Source organism: Saccopteryx leptura, chromosome 8 (assembly GCF_036850995.1).
Source record: "Saccopteryx leptura isolate mSacLep1 chromosome 8, mSacLep1_pri_phased_curated, whole genome shotgun sequence".
NCBI classification, from domain to species: Eukaryota; Metazoa; Chordata; class Mammalia; order Chiroptera; family Emballonuridae; genus Saccopteryx; species Saccopteryx leptura.
Window position 1 is genome coordinate 70,321,474 of NC_089510.1, and position 10,041 is coordinate 70,331,514.

At 39.0% G+C, this 10,041-nt stretch overlaps 1 long non-coding RNA gene and 2 other non-coding genes across 4 annotated transcripts in view; all 3 read right to left on the minus strand.

Annotated features, from left to right (window-relative positions):
* Positions 1-587: 587 nt before the first annotated feature.
* Positions 588-10,041, minus strand: part of LOC136379954 (uncharacterized) — a 14,909-nt gene continuing 5,455 nt past the window's right edge. The window contains exons 2-5 of one of the 2 annotated variants that reach the window (XR_010746825.1): positions 5,403-5,569; positions 3,977-4,015; positions 2,635-2,914; positions 588-1,203 (exon numbers count right to left, since the gene is read on the minus strand). This is a non-coding gene — a long non-coding RNA (uncharacterized lncRNA). Of the gene's footprint in view, positions 1,204-1,899; positions 2,915-3,976; positions 4,016-5,402; positions 5,570-10,041 lie in introns of those variants that run through there. The other variant, XR_010746824.1, reaches the window with a different exon arrangement.
* On the minus strand, positions 3,657-3,831 carry LOC136380273 (small nucleolar RNA SNORA81). The gene has a single exon (XR_010746939.1). It is a non-coding gene; the product is annotated as a small nucleolar RNA SNORA81 (small nucleolar RNA).
* LOC136380228 (small nucleolar RNA SNORA63) lies at positions 4,089-4,219 on the minus strand. Its single transcript, XR_010746904.1, has one exon. It is a non-coding gene; the product is annotated as a small nucleolar RNA SNORA63 (small nucleolar RNA).

The window sequence follows — 10,041 nt, forward strand, 5'->3', positions numbered from 1 at the left end:
TGCTGCCGCCAAGAAGCAGCTAACTTGGAACTATTAAGCCTTTTTATGAAAAGCCACATTTGTGTCTGACTGGTAGTGGCATTGTGCATAGTGTTAACTTGGAAAACTGAGTCCCCAGGTTTGAAACCCCAAGAATGACGGCTTGAGTGCAGGCTCACCAGCTTGAGCACAGGGTCGCTGGCTTGAGCGAGGGAGCATTAACATGACCCCACGGTTGCTGGCTTGAGCCCAAAGGTCGCTGGTTTGGGCTTGGTTTGAGCTCCCCAGTCAAGGCACAGACAAGAAGCAATCAATGGACAACTAAAGTGAAGCAATGACAAGTTGATGCTTCTCACTTTCTCTTTTCTTTTTCTCTTTCAAAAGCAATAAAAAAGAAGCCCTATTTGTTGTATTCTTTGTAACTAGAATAAAATATTTACCATAGAGTGTTGTTTTATCATCTTCTTTTGAAAATAAGAAGTTATGACAAAAAGTACAAATCTTAAAGAATAACAAACAACTTTAAAGAAAAATATATTTTATTGTTATTTATTAAACATTCAATATCAAAATTTTTCTGGATTTAACCCTAGGATATGATTGTTAGTGCTTACCAGTAATAAAATGCTTTGCTGAATAAAAACACAATACCAAACAAAATGAATTAAAATATTTTCTTTAAAAATTTGTTTTAAAATTTATTCTATTCAGTCTGATGACTAACACAATAAAGGCAGATATACTGATTGAATGTAATTGGTTGCTTTTATATAGCACATATATTTCAGTCCACAAATATACTATTAACTGATAGAAAACTCAGTATAACTATTTTTATAAAACTAGGAAATAAACTTCTAAGAAAGATTTTTACAACCTCATCTTTCATACCCAACCCCAACAGCTTAACTTGAAAGAGGATTAAGCCAATGACTTTCCTCAGAGCTCACAACTGAAATCACTTTCTATCAAAACCTGTATTTTTGATCTGTTATGAGTATTGAGAGAAGATTCTAATATTTCCAAAGAAAGAGTACAGTGCATGTTGTGAATGCCTACTCAGCAACAGTGAGTTCTGCATTCAAAACTATCTCATCCCAGAAATTAAATCAGTCAGCCCCATTCAGTGGCAGAAAGTCTTAATCTCGTGAAGAATCTTCTTGTCTTCTTCAATGCTTAATTAAGGCCATAGCTTTCCGCCCAATGTTCCTCCTACTGCCAATTCTGAACAAAAGAAAAATTATTCATCAGACTATTACTTACTAAACACTACATGAACTACTAACAATTTGAGCTACTTCTTAACCATCAGTTGCTGCTTATTTCCCAAGATTGTACACAGAGTATGTGTAATCAGAGCGCTAGATGCTAATCACAGTATCTGGGGGAAAAGAAACGATTTCTTTTGTAGGCTAGTGCAAAAGAATAGTCTGGCTGCAAGATCAGATTCTATTAGGCATCTTGGGCATTATTATTTATAAAGCAGATAACAGTATTGTGTTTGGGGCACTGAAATTAAATTCATACCAAAGTGGGCCAAGAGCGGGCGTCAGCCTGGGACAGATGAAAACGCCAGGGGAAAAATAAAAAGAACAGTATGTAATCCATTTTGACACAGATTGGAACTATAAATTGCAAATATAAACTCTATAATGTTAAGAATTATTCAGGACTATGCTGCTCAATAGAATACTCACATGTGGCTATTTAAATTTAAATTAATTAAAATAGAAAACTCAGTTCCTCAGTTACATTAACCATATTTCAACAGCCATGTGTGGCCCATTGGTCAGCACAAATAACTGCAGAAAGTTCTGTTGGACAGACTTGACCCAATACTTAAAACTTTTCTAGTATATGGGATGGGAGGAGCTCCCAAACTCTTCCATGGTAACCCATATTTATCACTGTTTTCTGATCACCTCCTACACTGTAACACAAATGACTGAAATATGTTTACCACCACAGCTCTCCACCAAAACACATAATACAACCAATCAGAAATGAATCTGTGTCCCAAATCAGGCCAATGCCATTTCTGAGCACCACTTTGTCACCTATTCTTATCAATTAATTAATATTTTTTAAGCAAAGTTATTTTTACATTAGTAGCAGGACATAATTCAGTTTATTTAATGATAAAGCCACTATACCTATGCCAAGGTCAATACAATTTGAAGCTAGAAAATGCTGAGAAAATTCCAGTTATAAAGGAATCACCAAGAAAGCACAAGATTTGAGTAACATGACAAAAAAAAAAGTGCGAGTTAAGACAAGATCTAACAGCATTATTGATTTTTCCTTTGAATATTAAGTCCAAAATCTGAACTTTTAATTTCAGACATTTGCTTTCCTACTGTCTTCTGACCAACCACAAATCTTCCCAGAGTAAAATTTAAATACATCTTAGCATGTTACTAAGGTGTATTATTCTCCTGATTCATTTATCAGATTTTCGAGGTTGTCTGGCTGACAAAATTCCACTTGGAAAGTGATACAGAACTTGAATTCACTGGAATAAAAGCAAGTAGTTCAATGAAGATGACACTCATCTAAGAATACTGTTTTCACAAGTAGTGGGCAGATCAGTTTATAACCACAGACACTAGTTGTACATAAAAATCATGAGCCTGAGTCATAATAGTACATACTCACAATCTGATTCAAAATCAACTGCTGTGCACTGTTCTGGCCACGAAACAATAATGAACTGCACAGATAGCACAGAGCTCACTGTGGAGTGTGATCTTTACCCCCGCCCTCCCCACGTAGCTTGAACTGACAAAGTCAACTTAAAATCTTCCCCTCAAAACCAACTTTTGGGAGATAACTAATAGTTAAATAAGGAATTGAACTGCCAATAAGTCACTGTAATCAAAATGTGGCTTGTCCCGTATCTGAATTCCTTCTTGATAATGTCTCTTTCTGTCACCACCTGCAAAACATTAACAGACTTAATGCTCAGGAGTCATTGGTCGACTCGGCGTTCAAGCTGGGAACCATGTGTGAGACCATACATCCCTTGTGGCTACTGCACCTACTGCACCATGGCCACAGGGCTAGAAAGGAAACAGTTTTATTTTCAGCAGGGGCAAAGACAACATAGCACTTCACAGCTACGTTGTTACTAGATCCTGCTTCAGTTTATTAAGGAATCAATTAGATATTAACAGTGTCATAATTACAGTACTGGGGAATAGCCACTCCTATCACATCAGAAATGGAAATTCCAGCACATATAATATTTTTTTCAGAAGCCAGTCTACTCTTTGCCCTGTGTTCTGAAAAAGAACAACCTATGCACCTGACCTGTGGTGGTGCAGTGGATCAAGCGTCGACCTGGAACACCGAGGTCGCCGGTTCAAAACCCTGGGCTTGCCTGGTCAAGGCACATATGGGAGTTGATGCTTCCTGCTCCTCCTCCTTCTCTCTCTCTCTCTCTCTCTCTTTCTCTGTCTCTATTCTCTAAAATGAATAAATAAATTAAAAAAAAAGAACAGCCTATGTACTTGTTGGTCTCTCATAAAGAACATACAATTTCCTTCCCTACAATATTTCAGAAAAATGTTAATTCATATCAGCGTCACAATAAAAAGCCATTTGATTTCTAACTCCTCATCCTTACCATTGGAAGAGACTAAGTGAAATTCATTCTATAAATTCTGCCTAAATACAGATATTATTGCACCAAATCTTAGAACAAAGTATTCTGGTTTTAAAAAAAGAGGTTCATCTTAGTTTTTCTACTACCTGGTACTGTTGTTTTTCTTCTTGTGTTTACCAGCTTTATTACAAATACTTAGACATGATACTATGTTCTGCTATTTCAGGACAGAGCTTAAATAAGAAAGTTAAAAAAAATCCTGGCTATAAGTTTTAGGTATACAATTAGAAAAACATTATCCTCTTTCAAAATTATTATAAAACATAGACCTTTTCAAGGGTCAATTCTTCCTTCTTAACCAGAATATAAAATGGAATCTCATGAACTGATTACCTGTAACAGATGGATTGACATCAGGCAGAATGCAGCAACCTTAAAAAGAGACAATGACTGACTATGTTGACATATCAGTTAAGCAGATTTCATAATACTATTTGGAAGAATAATGTTTGAGACCAAGCGTCCCTGTCTTACTACAGAAATGAGCCAGACAGAGATTGTAGGAAACAATTGCTTTCAGCAGGGGAAAAAACAATATAGCACTTCACAGCTATATTGTAAAAATTAACCCAACCTGCCACTACAAAAAAATCATGTCACACCTGAATATTAAGTTTAATTTCTTATAAATCTCATGGATTTGATCCCTTGTCTCGACATATTTATTTGCTTCATCCCAAACAAGCATCTGATCCATTTTGGGAAGTTAAAAAATGAACATATTTACATAACACATAGACATAGCCAACAGTGTGGTGCTAGCCAGGTGAAAAGGGGGGTGTGGGGCTGGTGGAGGGGGCAGAGGGGAGAATGGAGACAGAAAGATGCTTTGCTTGGGCGATGGGCACACGATGCAGTATGCACATGTGTTTTGCTGAATTGTACACTTGAAACCTTATAGTTTTGTGAACTAATGTCACCCCAATAAATTCAATTAAAGAATAAAATAAAAAATAAGTTTTACTTTTTAGTGTGGGTTGTGCATAGAGAGTCCCTTCTGAAGACGCTGGTGTGGAACAGGAAGGGGAAGAGGAGCTGCACAGTGGAGAAACCTCACAAATACTACCTCAGCCAGGGGCTCAAGGACAGCTGTACAGTGGAGAAACCTCACAAACACTACCTCAGCCAGGGGCTCAAGGTCAGCATCAACAGTCAGACCCTGGTGTAATGAGGAAATGGCACTTTACTCTGTGATCTTCCTCCCAAAAGCCTCTAACCCAAGTCTAACCTGAAGAAAAAGATCAGACAAATTTCAATACTAAGGTATTCTACACACTATCGAATCAATACTCCTCAAAACTGTCAAGGTCAACAAAAACAAAGAAAATTTGAGAAACTGTCATAGTTAAGAGGAAACATGACAATTAAGTGTAATGTGGTGACCTGGGTAGGATCCTGGAACAGAAAAGAGGGGTAAAAACTAAGGGAATAAGAATAAACTCTGGACTTCAGTTCATAATAATGTATCAATGTTGGTTTATTAATTTTAACAAATATAACATACTAATATAAGATGTTAATAATATGCAAAACTTGGTATGAGGTATATGGGAACTTTATGTACCATCTTCTCAATTTGTCTGTAAGCTTAAAACAATTCTAAAAAAATTAAGTCTATTAAAGAAAAGTCTTAGTATCACCTCTAGATAGTCATCATAGCAACTGGCTTATACAATGAGGCTAATTATTTTTCTTTCTCATATCCCCACATATCACTGGTTTAAAAAAAATGCCTTAGGAAAAATATGGTAATACTTACAAAGATATCTTCAATTTAACACATCTGGTTCTTCCTAGAGGATCAATAACCAGTATGTGCTGCGACAGTGTGCATTGTCTGCATTTCATTTTGAACATCGATTCCACAAAGCAGGCATGACAAGTTGCTCCCAGATAGCATTCAAGTGCCAGAATTACCTTTTGGATCTAAAAGTCAAAAACTGTAAATTATGTTGTGGAAATGATGGCTCTGTCAAATGACTTCTGACATACGTGGCTAAGGGTTCAACTGTTCACATATACTTTCACAAATGCTGGTCTGAAAACAACTTTCACACAGCATGACACAGAATCACTCCTGAGTTTACAACTCATCAAACTGCTTCAAGGTAAAATCCTTTTAAGTATCTAATTTTTAATTAGATTTTTGTGCCTTGTCAGACTTGGGATCCTCAGCTTCTTAAAGATACCATCTAGATAATTAAAGAACTAAAACGAACATTTCCTAGATTATTCTTCTATGTGTAACCATGTGAGTAGTGAAACGAGCTCTGTGTTCACAGCTCCAAGGCAAACTTTTCTGATATGTATTCACTGGTTATTATTCCCTTTAAAAATGAGTATCTTTTCAATAGGGAACTGTGTCTTATACAGCCTTGATCTTCAGCTTTGATCCTACAGCTTTGTTAAGAAAAGCGTAATTTCATAGTTAATATAGCAGTGAGCTTTGATAATAGTGTTGGGGCCCAGGGCAGGCCACCCCAAAATATCCCACAGTGGCATATTGATTACTTTGAATTCAAGTTACTTGACAAGCAGCTGGTAGAAGATCCTGCTGCACTGGTTTGTTGCCTTGAATACAGGAAACCAATCTCTGCAGTTAAAGTACGCTGGCCCCCTGCTGCAGGGGAGCTAAGGGAGGCACTCGAATCAATAACGTTAAGGAATCCAGGACCAAAAAGCTTCCATAAATAAATCTGTTCCCCCTTTACTAACTTACTACCGAAACTCTATTTAGATTCCTCACTAATGAGCACCCACACCTAAATTTCTTTGTCTTGTCAATTCTTCACAAATATATTCTTTGTCTATAAAAGTATAAAAAGCTGGCTGGTTCATTATTTCTCAAAGTACCACTGATGACCTACATGCACACATATTAAATAGCTTTTTCCCCTGTTAATCTGGTATTTTGTCAATTTTATTATTAGTCCAGCAATAAGAACTCAAGGATAGAAGGGGAATTTCCCCCTCCCCAATTACAGCATGCATCAGATATATCCCAATGAAGATTCCCAACTAATTATAGATCACTGCAGTTTTCATGTTGCAAAACTGCACTTAAACCTAACAGTTACACAAAGGGCACTCGGTCTGTTGAGATGCAGCCCTGAAAACCTTATCTGCCTGTCACTGTTTAATTAGAAACAAAAACTCTGTGCATGGATGTACAATAATTAAAAAGAAAGTTCTGAACAGACCACTTTATACTAAGTTTGTCCAGGGCCAAGAATCCCTTGTGAAAAATGCAGCTGTTTTTTATTTACCATAAAAAGATGAAAGAAAGATGACAGCCTGGGCTGGATAACTCGGTTTGTTGGAGCATGGTCCTTGTGCACAGGTTGTGGGTTTGATCCCCAGTCAGGGCACATGCAGGAACAGGTCAATGTTTCCGCCTCTCTGTCTCTCTCCCTTGCTCTCTCTCTAAACTCAATAAATAAATTAAAAAATGTTTTTAAAAAAGAAAAGATGAGGCCCTGGCCGGTTGGCTTAGTGGTAGAGCGTCGGCCTGGCATGCGGGGGACCCGGGTTCGATTCCCAGCCAGGGCACATAGGAGAAGCGCCCATTTGCTTCTCCACACCCCCCCCCTCCTTCCTCTCTGTCTCTCTCTTCCCCTCCCACAGCCAAGGCTCCATTGGAGCAAGGATGGCCCGGGCGCTGGGGATGGCTCCTTGGCCTCTGCCCCAGGCGCTAGTGTGGCTCTGGTCGCCGCAGAGCGACGCCCCGGAGGGGCAGAGCGTCGCCCCTTGGTGGGCGTGCCAGGTGGATCCCGGTCGGGCGCATGCGGGAGTCTGTCTGACTGTCTCTCCCCGTTTCAAGCTTCAGAAAAATACAAAAAAGAAAAAAAAAAATGACACAACAGGCATTCAATGAGAATATATTAATGAATTTGGAAATGAACACTCTTAAATGTGAGATGAATACATTAGGTTTTTTCCTGTTTTGCTCTAAAGGTCAGAATTAACCTGAGTAAAAATTACGAGGGTTACTTGGGAGATCACATATTCTGGCTCAATTTAGATGGAAGAACTTTCTAACAGAGAGCTCAATGAAACTACTAAACTACTTCATGAGGTAACAAACTGCTGGCATCCTGAGGTCTTAGGAAGAGTTGGGCAACAATTTAGTAGATATGATAAGGTGTGGGGGTAGGGACAATACATGCATGTGGCGGCCAATCCGTCGTGGTCTTTCCTGTGCTCATCACTAGGAGGTGATGAGGTCTCCAGGTAGACAAACACTCAATCACAGGATGATTAAGAGGAAATAGTCACGGGGAAATCAAAGGCATCTGAGGCTCCAGGGTGTGAGTTAGAAGGAGAAACCATGAGCCAGCCCGCCTGGGCAGAGATCCACATCTAGTCACAGTGTCCAGTAAAGTTGAGGCAGGTACAGAGGATACGGCAGGTGGACCATGAGAAGGGACGAGCTAAAGGAATAGGAAGGGATCAGCACCAGGTGCAGGAAGACCCGGTGCATGGGGGAAAGAGACCCATTTCTGTAACGTTAGGGAGACAATTCAGCCTCTATGGGTGCATCCATGATGTGTGGAGATCTCTACTTGGTCATAAAACACATCAGCAGGAAATGAAGTCAAAGAGGTATGTTCCTATGAGGCTTCAAAAGAAAACGTGATAATCAACTTAAGAAAACTTGATAATCAGGAAACAAAAAAGCATTCTCTACCTTGTGTCATGTCTGAACTTTGAAAGTATTGGTCTCAGCTTTCTCCTTGAGGATGAGACCCAGGGCTGCCTGGCAGAGCACTCTGGCTGAGGCCCTTTGAGAGGAGTTTAATCACCGTGATACTGAAAGATTAGTGTGTGCTCATTTCCAGCCTCAAACTGGGTGATCTGATGGGTGGAGTAAGAAGTCACTGTGGCGTACAGTCTGACAATCCGGGAAGGAGCACAGCCTCTTTACCACATCTAATGGATGGTGAAATATCATTTTCAGGAAAAATGCTTACAGGCCGTGTGCTGTACTAAACTATGGACTTGCAGGATTCGAAACTGAATTATGGTATGGCAAGGAGGTCACCAAGTAGTGGGGTGGAAACAGTGAGTGGCTTATGTGAGAATAGCACTAAGCTGTGAGTAATAAGCCTTGTCACTCAGAACGCTCCCACAAAACAGGCCTGTACACAGCAGGCAGGACTGCTACTCTGAAGGGTATTGGGTTAGACGACCTCAAAGGAGCTTCTTTTAAAATTTAAGATTTGAATTTTACACCTTGATATGAGAAATGAGAAATGTACAGGCTAATCCAAGGGCACCCCAATAAACAGGACCTAAAGTATCACCAGTTATGTGAACCTGAATTAAGCATTTATGTAATAACCAGATAGTTAGGACTTTCTAGATACTAGACACTGTTGGACACAGCAGGGGAACAAAATACAGTCCTTGCCCTGACAGAGCTTACTTTCTAGTGAGGGAACAGACAGTAAGCAAGTACATAGGAGCCCTATTTCAAATGGGAGGCCAGGGAAGGACTCCCTCAATTGGTGACAACTGAGCAGACCTTGAGTCAGGTGAGGGAGGAAGCTCTATCTCAGGCTCAGTTCTTGGATGTGAAAAAAAAATCACTTTAAATAAATCTCACTTTAAGATATACTTACTAGAAATTTTCAAGACTTGGTATATTTTTATGCCTTAAATTTAAGAACATAGAAGAAAAAAACAGAAATACTGTGCATTTCAGAAACGGTCTGTGTTATTTCCATAAATTCTAGATTTACTCTGCAAAATTACATATTTTTATCACCTATACTTATTGTATGACCATGTGACCATTTTAGAAATATACTAATATGGCCTGACTGGTGGTGGCACAGTGGACAGAGCATCAACCTGGGATGCTGAGGTCCCAGGTTGGAAACCCTAAGGTCGCTGGCTTGAGCGCAGGTTTGCCAGCTTGAGCATGGCATCATTGACCTGATCCCAAGGCCGCTGGCTTGAGCCCAAAGGTCACTGGCTTGGCTAGAGTCCCCCGGTCAAGGCACATATGAGAAGCAATCAATGAACAACTAAAGTGCCACAACTACAAATTGTTACTTCTCATCTCTTCCCCTTCCTCTGTCTCTCTCAGTAAAGAAAAAAAGAAAAAGATATACTAATAAAATAATTTCAATGATACCTCATAAATTCAAACTCAAACATTTAAAACAACTTAAAAGAAATGAATTAATTCCTTGAAAACTTACCAAAACAACTAACATGAAATAAATAATCTAAATACTCCTATAACCATTTTAAAAAGATAAATTTGTAATTAAAACTTCCAAAAAAGAAATCTTCAGGCCCAGATGTTTTTCAGTGAAGAATTCTACCAAGAATTAACATCAAGTTTATACAATCTCTTCCGGAAAGCAGGAGGAAATACTTCCCAATTCATC